Source organism: Triticum aestivum, chromosome 7B (genome assembly GCF_018294505.1).
Source record: "Triticum aestivum cultivar Chinese Spring chromosome 7B, IWGSC CS RefSeq v2.1, whole genome shotgun sequence".
Taxonomy (NCBI): domain Eukaryota; kingdom Viridiplantae; phylum Streptophyta; class Magnoliopsida; order Poales; family Poaceae; genus Triticum; species Triticum aestivum.
The window spans coordinates 95,433,351-95,443,308 of NC_057813.1; the positions used below are offsets into that span (position 1 = coordinate 95,433,351).

At 41.3% G+C, this 9,958-nt stretch overlaps 1 long non-coding RNA gene across 1 annotated transcript; it reads left to right on the top strand.

Moving 5' to 3' along the window:
• The first annotated feature begins 5,129 nt into the window (after positions 1 to 5,129).
• On the top strand, positions 5,130 to 9,378 carry LOC123157090 (uncharacterized). Its single transcript, XR_006478701.1, has 2 exons — positions 5,130 to 5,624; positions 5,728 to 9,378. It is a non-coding gene; the product is annotated as an uncharacterized lncRNA (long non-coding RNA).
• The last annotated feature ends 580 nt before the right edge of the window (positions 9,379 to 9,958 follow it).

The following is a 9,958-nucleotide window of genomic DNA, read 5'->3' on the forward strand; positions in this document are numbered from 1 at the left end:
ACTAGAGTGGTATGGTAATCCTGTTCTGGAAGTCATTTTACTAGACCATGATAAACCTACAAACTATGAGGAAGCGATGATGAGCCCAGATTCCGCGAAATGGTTTGAGGCTATGAAATCTAAGATGGGATCCATGTATGAGAACAAAGTGTGGACTTTGATGGACTTGCCCAATGATTGGCAAGCCATAGAAAATAAATGGATCTTCAAGAGGAAGACAGACACTGATAGTAGTGTTACTATCTACAAAGCTCGACTTGTCACAAAAAGTTTTTCGACAAGTTCAAGGTGTTGAATACAATGAGATTTTCTCACTCATATCGATGCTTAAAGTCTGTCCGAATCATATTAGCAATTGCCACATTTTATGAAATCTGGCAAATGGATGTCAAAACTGCATTCCTTAATGGATTTATTAAAGAAGAGTTGTATATGACGCAACCAGAAGGTTTTGTCAATCCCAAAGGTGCTAACAAATTGTGCAAGCTCCAACGATCCATCTATGGACTGGTGCAAGCATTTCGGAGTTGGAATATACGCTTTGATAAGTTGATCCAAGCATATAGTTTTATACGGACTTGTAGTGAAGCCTGTATTTTACAATAAAGTGAGTGGGAGCACTACAACCTTTCTGATAAGTATATGTGAGTGACATATTGTTGATCAGCAATGATGTAAAAAAAATTCTAGAAAGCATAAATAAGTGTTTGAAAGGAGTTCTTTAAAAGAAAGACCTCAGTAAAGCTACTTACATATTAAGCATCAAGATCTATTGAGATAGATCAAGACGCTTGATAAGATTTTCAATAAATACATACCTTGACAAGATTTTGAAGTAGTTCAAAATGGAACAGTCAAAGAAAGAGTTCTTGCCTGTGTTGCAAAGGTATGAAATTGAGTAAGACTCATATCCCAACCACGGCAAAAAATAGAAAGAGAATGAAAGTCATTCCCTATGCATCAGTCATAGGTTATATAAAAGTATGCCATGCTATGGACCAGACCTATTGTATACTCTGCCCTGGTTTGGCAAGGGAGTACAATAGTGATCTAGGAGTAGATCACTAGACATTGGTCAAAATTATCCTTAGTGGAATAAGGATATGTTTCTCGATTATGGAGGTGACAAAAGGTTCGTCGTAAAGGGTTATGTCGATACAAGTTTTGGCACTGATCCAGATGACTCTAAGTCTTAATCTGGATACATATTGAAAGTGGGAGCAATTAGCTAGAGTAGCTCCATGCAGAGCATTGTAGACATAGAATATTTGCGAAATACATACGGCTCTGAATGTGACAGACCCGTTGACTAAACTTCTCTCTCACAAGCAACGATCATACCTTAGTACTCTCTGGGTGTTAATCACATAGTGATGTGAACTAGATTATTGACTCTAGTAAACCCTTTGGGTGTTGATCACATGACGATGTGAACTATTGGGTATTAATCACATACAGATGTGAATATTGGTGTTAAATCACATGGCGATGTGAACTAGATTATTGACTCTAGTGCAAGTGGGAGACTGAAGGAAATATGCCCTAGAGGCAATAATAAAGTTATTATTTATTTCCTTATATCATGATGAATGTTTATTATTCATGCTAGAATTGTATTAACCGGAAAAATGGTACATGTGTGAATACATAGACAAACTAAGTGTCACTAGTATGCCTCTACTTGACTAGCTCGTTTATCAAAAATGGTTATATTTCCTAGCCATGGACAAAGAGTTGTCATTTGATTAACGGGATCACATCATTAGGAGAATGATGTGATTGACTTGACCCATTCTGTTAGCTTAGCACTTGATCATTTAGTATGTTGCTACTGCTTTCATCATGACTTATACATGTTCCTGTGACTATGAGATTATGCAACTCCCATTTACCAAAGGAACACTTTGTGTGCTACCAAACGTCACAACGTAACTGGGTGATTATAAAGGTGCTCTACAGGTGTCTCCAAAGGTATTTGTTGGGTTGGCGTATTTCAAGATTAGGATTTGTCACTCCGATTGTCGGAGAGGTATCTCTGGGCCCACTCGATAATGCACATCACTATAAGCCTTGCAAGCATTGCAACTAATTAGTTAGTTGCGGGATGATGTATTACGGAACGAGTAAAGAGACTTGCCGGTAACGAGATTGAACTAGGTATTGAGATACCGACGATCAAATCTCGGGCAAGTAACATACCGATGACAAAGGAAACAACATATGTTGTTATGCGGTTTGACCGATAAAGATCTTGGTAAAATATGTGGGAGCCAATATGAGCATCCACGTTCCGCTATTGGTTATTGACCGGAGATGTGTCTCGATCATGTCTACATAGTTATCGAACCCGTAGGGTCCACACGCTTAAAGTTAGATGACAGTTATATTATGAGTTTATGTGTTTTGATGTACAGAAGGTAGTTCGGAGTCCCGGATGAGATCGGGGACATGACGAGGAGTCTCGAAATGATCGAGACGTAAAGATCGATATATTGGACGACTATATTCGGACTTCGGAAAGGTTCCGAGTGATTCGGGTATTTTTCGGAGTTCCGGAGAGTTATGGGAATTCGCCGGGGAATATATGGGCCTTATTGGGCCATACAGGAATAGAGGAGAGAGCCCAAAAGGAAGGAGGCGCGCAGCCCTCCTCTGGTCCGAATTGGACAAGGGGTGCAACCCCCTTTTCGTTTTTCCTCTCCCCCTCTTTCCTTCTCTCCTACTCCAACAAGGGAAGGAGGAGTCCTACTCCCGGTGGGATTAGGACTCCCCCCTTGGCGCGCCCTTCTCCTAGGCCGGCCGCCTCCCCCTTGCTCCTTTATATACGGGGGCAGGGGGGCACCCCATAGACACAACAATTGATCATTGATCTCTTAGCCATGTGCGGTGCCCTCCTCCACCATATTCCACCTCGGTAATATCGTAGCGGTGCTTAGGTGAGGCCATGTATCGGTAACATCATCAACACCGTCATCACGCCGTCGTGCTGACGGAACTCTCCCTCAAAGCTCGGCTGGATCAGAGTTTGAGGGACGTCATCGAGCTGAACGTGTGCTGAACACGGAGGTGCCGTGCATTCAGTACTTGATCGGTCGGATCGTGAAGACGTACGACTACATCAACCGCGTTGTGCTAACGCTTCCGCTTTTGGTCTACAAGGGTACGTGGACAACACTCTCCCCTCTCGTTGCTATGCATCACCATGATCTTGCGTGTGCATAGGAATTTTTTTGAAATTACTACGTTCCCCAACAGTGACCACATTAGCAAACACATCAACATGTACGCACATCGGAGTTCTCGAGTGTGTCCTCGTGGATGATATCCTTGTACATTAAGGCATAGAGTAAACCGTCCATCCCATGGCGGCGTTATTCTATAGGAGATATGCCCTAGAGGCAATAATAAAAGTTATTTTTTATCTCCAAGTCTGTAATTAATGTTTATGTTCTATATTATAACTTCAATGGTTCTCTGCAGTAACCACGGGGCTCAGAGGGAAACTCATGTGCACATGTCAAATAATAAACAGTAAAATAGGTTCCTAGTCTCACCTCTAAGACTAGCTCAAGTGTTGCATGATGGTTACGTTTTCCTGGTCATGGGCAAGTGAATGCCGACAACTATGAGGACACAATGCTAGGAGAACATATTGTGTTGAACCGACCCAATTGTTGTTATGCCATGAGATCCATTTGTCATAAGTTAATAACATAGCGAAAGTTAAACATTTCCATACACTACGAAAAAACACTTTCATGATGATGAGTGTTTGTCATAGTAGGTCACGTTTTCTGTCATGCATGTACATCTATGACGATTTTATGACAGAATCAAGATAGTCAAACATGTGCTGTCGTAGAAGTGCTCCATGACAATACTGAAATTTGAAGGAAATATGCCCTAGAGGCAATAATAAAGTTATTATTTATTTCCTTAATTCACGATAAATGCTTATTATTCATGCTAGAATTGTATTAACCGGAAACTTAGTACATGTGTGAATACATAGACAAAACATATAGTCCCTAGTATGCCTCTACTTGACTAGCACGTTAATCAAAGATGGTTATATTTCATAACCATTGAAATGTGTTGTCATTTGATTAACGAGATCACATCATTAGGAGAATGATGTGATGGACATGATCCATCCGTTAGCTTAGCATTATGATTGTGTCAGTTTCATTGCTACTGTTTTCTTCATGACTTATACAAGTTCCTCAGACTATGAGATTATGCAACTCCCGAATACATGAGGAACACTTTGTGTGCTACCAACCATCACAACGTAAATGGGTGATTATACAGGCGCTCTACAAGTGTCTCCAAAGGTGTTTGTTTGGTTGGCATGGATCGGGGTTAGGATTTGTCACTCCGTGTTTCGGAGAGGTATCTCTGGGCCCTCTCGGTAATACTCATCACTATAAGCCTTGCAATCATTGTGATTAATGAGTTAGTTGCGGGATGAAGTATTACGGAACGAGTAAAGAGACTTGCCAGTAACGAGATTGAACTAGGTATTGAGATACCAACGATCGAATCTCGGACAAGTAACATACCGATGACAAAGGGAACAACGTATGTTGTTATGCGGTTTGACCAATAAAGATCTTCATAGAATATGTAGGAACCAATATGAGCATCCACGTTCCGCTATTGGTTATTGACCAGAGATAAACCCTTGCTTGTCCTCAAGCAATTCAGTTGATAAACTGAAAGAGAAAAAGAAAAAATTTTACAAACTCTGTTTGCTCTTGTTGTTGTAAACATGAAAAGCCAGCATTCAAGTTTCAGCAATTATTATGAACTAACCATACTCACAATAACACGTAAGTCTCATAGTTACTCATATCAATAGCATAATCAGCTAGCGAGCCATTTTAACATATAATGAGGCTAGCCAACTTGCCTCCAGATGGCTCCCTCGCGCGCAGCCCTTTATGGCCGTCTGATCTGGCCTTCGGCGTGTCTGAACCGTTGGATATTTGCCTTACAGTTAAATTTTTTTCACCTCACGGTTGTTTTTTTGTGTCCAATAACGGGTGGGCTCGCCTCGAGCTCGCATTGGCTGGGTCAGCCCCACGCTTGTGGGAGAGGTGTTTGCCCAATCACGCCTCACGCGCCGCATTGACCTGCTGGCCCAATCCCCTCGTCCCACACCAGCTGAACCCTAGCCCCCTTTCCCCGATACCCACAGCAGCCGCCTCCTCTCCATCCCCCCACGCCGCCGGCCTTGCCTCTTCGCTCGTCTCCTCCTCTCCTCTTCCATGCCACCATGGTTCCAGATTGGGCGCAGGTCGCCGTCATGCAAGAGCAGGGCATCGGGGTCTTCGCGGAGGAGTGGAGGGGGAGGATGCGGAGGACAGGGCGAAGGAGGTGGCTGGCGAGGAGGACAAGCAGCAGGGAGAAGGAGAAGGGTGACAGCTCGCACACCGTCCTCCTCCCCACGGCGGTTGGCTGGTTGACTCGTCGCGCCAGCGCGTCCTCACCTCCTTAGCGCCATGAGAGGCGCCGCCTCTGCCTCTGGAAGAAGCAGCAGGGATTGGTGGAGCATCGAATGCGGCCGGGGTCAACGTTTGAGGGAGGGTCGCCCACCGGAGCAGCAGGAGAAAGACCTTGAGGTGGTTCAGATTTGCCTCTACATCCTTTCTCTCTTTTCCTAGGTTTTGATCTCCTGTACATATTTTGGCCACCTAAGTTCTGTCCGCTCTCTGTCAATTTCAGTGAAGCTGCATCATCCAACACAGCGAGATGAAGTACTCAGAATAAATCGCAGCAAGTGCGATTGATACTCAGGGAATTGATCTGATTCTGAATCTTCCCTTCTTCCGGTACTTATTTCACACTCTCTCTGATTGGTCAATGTGCTATGCAAAGCTGTTTGATATATGGATTAAATTTGCTCTTGCACATGTCTGCATCGTACTTAATGTTATTCCCTTCTGAATTAGCAAGATTTAGACGATAATTCACAACAATGTCAATGTTAGGTTTGATTCACTACCAGTGCTCTTTAGTTTACAAAGGGTTTTTAATTCAGCATTCAACTCCCCCTTCGTCAGTATAAAAAATTCATAAAGAGATTTGGTCTCTTCTTTATTATCTGGGTGCATCATGTACTATGCATGGCACTAACTGTGAGTATTTTTGCCAGTCAGTATGCATTGGTCTACTTTGAATCTTTTTTGTCTTACTTTATACTTGTTTTGCTACACATGATTTGGATTGATCTACTTAGAAGCATGAGTTTATGAAAATTAATATACTAGGATTGCTCTGCTCCTGTTGACATGCGATGGCAATTGTGACATGACAGAGTTGTCTGAAGTGGAATGGATTGTCGTCACCTTTGACTAAGCTGTCGAGCCCAAGAACTGTGGCAGACTGGTGGCCCAGCTGTTCAACTTCTCAACACCGTTTAATTTTGTCTTTGGCTGTCCTTGCGTCCACTCAGCAGAGGAGTATCTATACTGAATTTCTGCTCTAGATAACTTATACTCATATAATTTATCTCTAATACCCAGTCCAAAACATTAGATTCAAAATGTAACTCTTTGCGGCCCTAATTTGACAGTACTTTGAGTGCTTTCTATAGGAACAGAAGTGAGCAAAGACGAAGTCACCTGAGACGGGAAAAAACAGAAGTATATGTTAATAGCCAGATTTTCAACTTTTGTTGACCTTTTATTTTAACTGAATGATATGTTCTAGCATTTGAGCTACTAATCATAAATATTAAGTCGGGTATCCGTAAGACGCCACATGTTCTTAGCTGCTATATTTTATACCTGAAATTATTTTCTAAGTCCACATAACGTAGGCAGAAGTCGTGAAAATTATGAAAGCCTTTTTGAAAAAAATGAAAATTACAGAAAGGATCTTGGAAAAAAGAATTACTTGTGAACAATCATTTTGACTGATGAGCTGATCTCTGCCTAATGAATCCACTGAGAGATTGGAGAGCTTTTCTGCTGCATGAGAAAGAGCCACAGATGGCCGACTAATACCCATTATAGCAGGATTCTGCATATGATGTGCATACACAAGGTGCCGCTGGGTGATACGGCAGTTCTCTGAACATAGAATACTAGATTAAAGCACTCGCAGTATTTCTTCAGGCACTCAGATCTCTTGCAGTGGCACCCCTTTGTATGCTTACCCATAGGAGGGCCTTCTGCCAGTTTGCATGATAAAAATACAAGTGATTGTTTGAAAATATACATTGTGCTCTACCTCGCCGTTCTGGGCTGCATGTGGAGGGATATTCCCAATTTTGGGCATAAAGGCCACAGGGTTTCTTTCAAGGCACTAGGCAATCACGAATAGCTCATATATTCAGGGTATGCGCCCCTTGTGCTATATTTATAGCAGGTTGTACTCGGCATATATTGTGAGATTTGATCTGGTAGAGAAGAAGGACCGAGATAGTCTGGTCTTACCTACATATATGAGTCGTTATTGAGGACTGAGCATCGAGCGTGATTCCGTTTCCAGTCCATGTAGATTAGGCATTGGACGACTTAGCTAGAAACTTTATAGGTTTTTAGTATATATATCTTCAGTTATGTTGTCATGATTTGCTTTTTCTGAACCTTGATAATACTATCCTGGATTTGTGACAACAGTCTACAGATTTTTCCCTTTATTTTTATCATTGTGAAGAACAAATCTACAAAATTCAACCAGTTGTGAACTCATCAAGTACGAGACCTCTGTCTAATATCATTTCTACAGGTCGAACCTGAAAGGATGCCAGCCAATTGCTTTTCCAAAACTGATGTTTCATGTCTTGAAACTTTCCCCATTTTTCTTTTCAGAGGACAAAGGACATCCGGATTAGTTAGCTTCTTTTTACAGTTCCTATCCATTGAACTATATGCAGTTTTCAGCTAGACCTCGTTTTACAGTGCCTATCCATTGAACTATATGCAGTGTCAACAAACATTGTGAGATGCGATGGCTGCAATGGTGGGGCCAAACAATCCTACGGCAGCAGCAATAGTTATCCCACGATAAATCTCTGTTAAGTGCTCCTTTCTCTTTACCTCTTTACTCCCGTGTCTCTGATTTTGATGTCATAGTCTATGTTTTTAGCTAGACACCGTGTTTGCGGATTTCATAAAGAAGGGCAGATGAAGAAGCTATCAGAAGATTTTGTTGAACGAAACTTGCATTCTGATGTTACGAGTGTAGAAATATATTCTGCATTTTTAGGAAATTAGATAATAGGACCTGCTAAAGGAGAACTTTGGTTAAGCTATTTCTTTATTAGTTTGTGCAACCAACCTTATTTGGTTCTGATTGGAAGATAATACGACCGGCTAAAGGAGATCTTTGGTCAAATATGTCATTATTGCAACCATGCTTATTTGGTTTTGACGAGCTAAAGTATTGAAGTATATGCAGTGTCAACAAACAGTGTGAGGTGATATAGCTACAATGGTGTGGGGCCAAACAATCCTACGGCAGCAGCAATAATCAGCCCACAATAAATCTCTGTTAAGTGCTCCTTTCTCTTTACCTCTTTACTCCCGTGTCTCTGATTTTGATTTCATAATCTATGTTTTTAGCTAGACACCGTGTTTACGGATTTCATAAAGAAGGGTAGATGAAGAAGCTATCAGAAGATTTTGTTGAACGAAACTTGCATTTTGATGTTACGAGTGTAGAAATATATTCTGCATTTTTAGGAAATTAGATAATAGGACCTGCTAAAGGAGAACTTTGGTCAAGCTATTTCTTTATTTGTTTGTGCAACCAACCTTATTTGGTTCTGATCGGAAGATAATACGACCGGCTGTACACACTTCTATTGAGTAAAGCTCATTGTTAAGTTCAGGTATAATTATGTGTCTCGAATTCTTGTTATTTTTCATTTCTTATGTGAAATAAATCATTAGTGGCATACTTGGTTTCCCATACTGTTTTTGGTTATTGATTTAAAGTGACCTTTTCTGATTTTGCAAACCAGAGGGGTTGTTCCAATTATAAATGTATATTGCTACTTCTTTTGGCTGCTATAAAATGCTAAGCACAAATTGTTGCAATATTAGTTCTTAACTAAATGAGCAATGAATATAATATTTTACCGGAGATCATACTCACCGACGACACCGTACACAATACAATGTTGATTACAATGCCCTTTGTAGCGCCATCATTGGACAGTTTCTCCCGACCTTTAACCTGTGTGTAGAATGTGGAAACAATTGAGGATAGGGTGGCTATCCCTATATCACAGGTCTGACGATGCATCAGGAATTGCCATGTAGTTGCATGTCTGTCAAGAGTCTAAGCATGTGAAAGTTGGGTTACCTCTATATTTGTAAGAGTTGGAACTTGGTACGGTTTTGCAAAATAAGATGATAGCTCGCATTTTCTTGATGTCCCAATGCTTCTTTGGTGAAATTTGATCAGTCTTACATATACATTTGAAATATTATGTTGTATACATTTCATTAGGCACTGGAATTTGCCGGACATCGGAGAAGCTATCGACACTTTCGTCTGAGCTGCTGTCCGAACGTTCATTAGAGCTACTATCAGCACTTCCATCAAAACAGCTGCTGGGCGAGAGAAACCTATGGAATCATGGATTTTCAATCAAAACAGCCTAATAAAGGTCATTAATATGCCAGTGTAAAAATCTGGCACATCATATACCCATGGAAATGCGGTTGAAAAAGCAAGATCGAATCGCAATTGTGGGGACTCCGACTCATAAGTTGAGATCATTGAATGCACGTGTACGGTGATCCCAGAGATCAATGCTCACTGAACATATAGAAGCTGAATAACAAGAGTCTTACATCCATACATACCGTTTTACACAAGTAGGATCATTATGGTCAAGTCTTGAGTGTATCATCGCCACGAAAATCTTCAATAACAACTTGGACCCATGCCATCTTCTGACAGGGAAGCGTCCTAGCTCGCATGTTCGTCACCAAGGTAC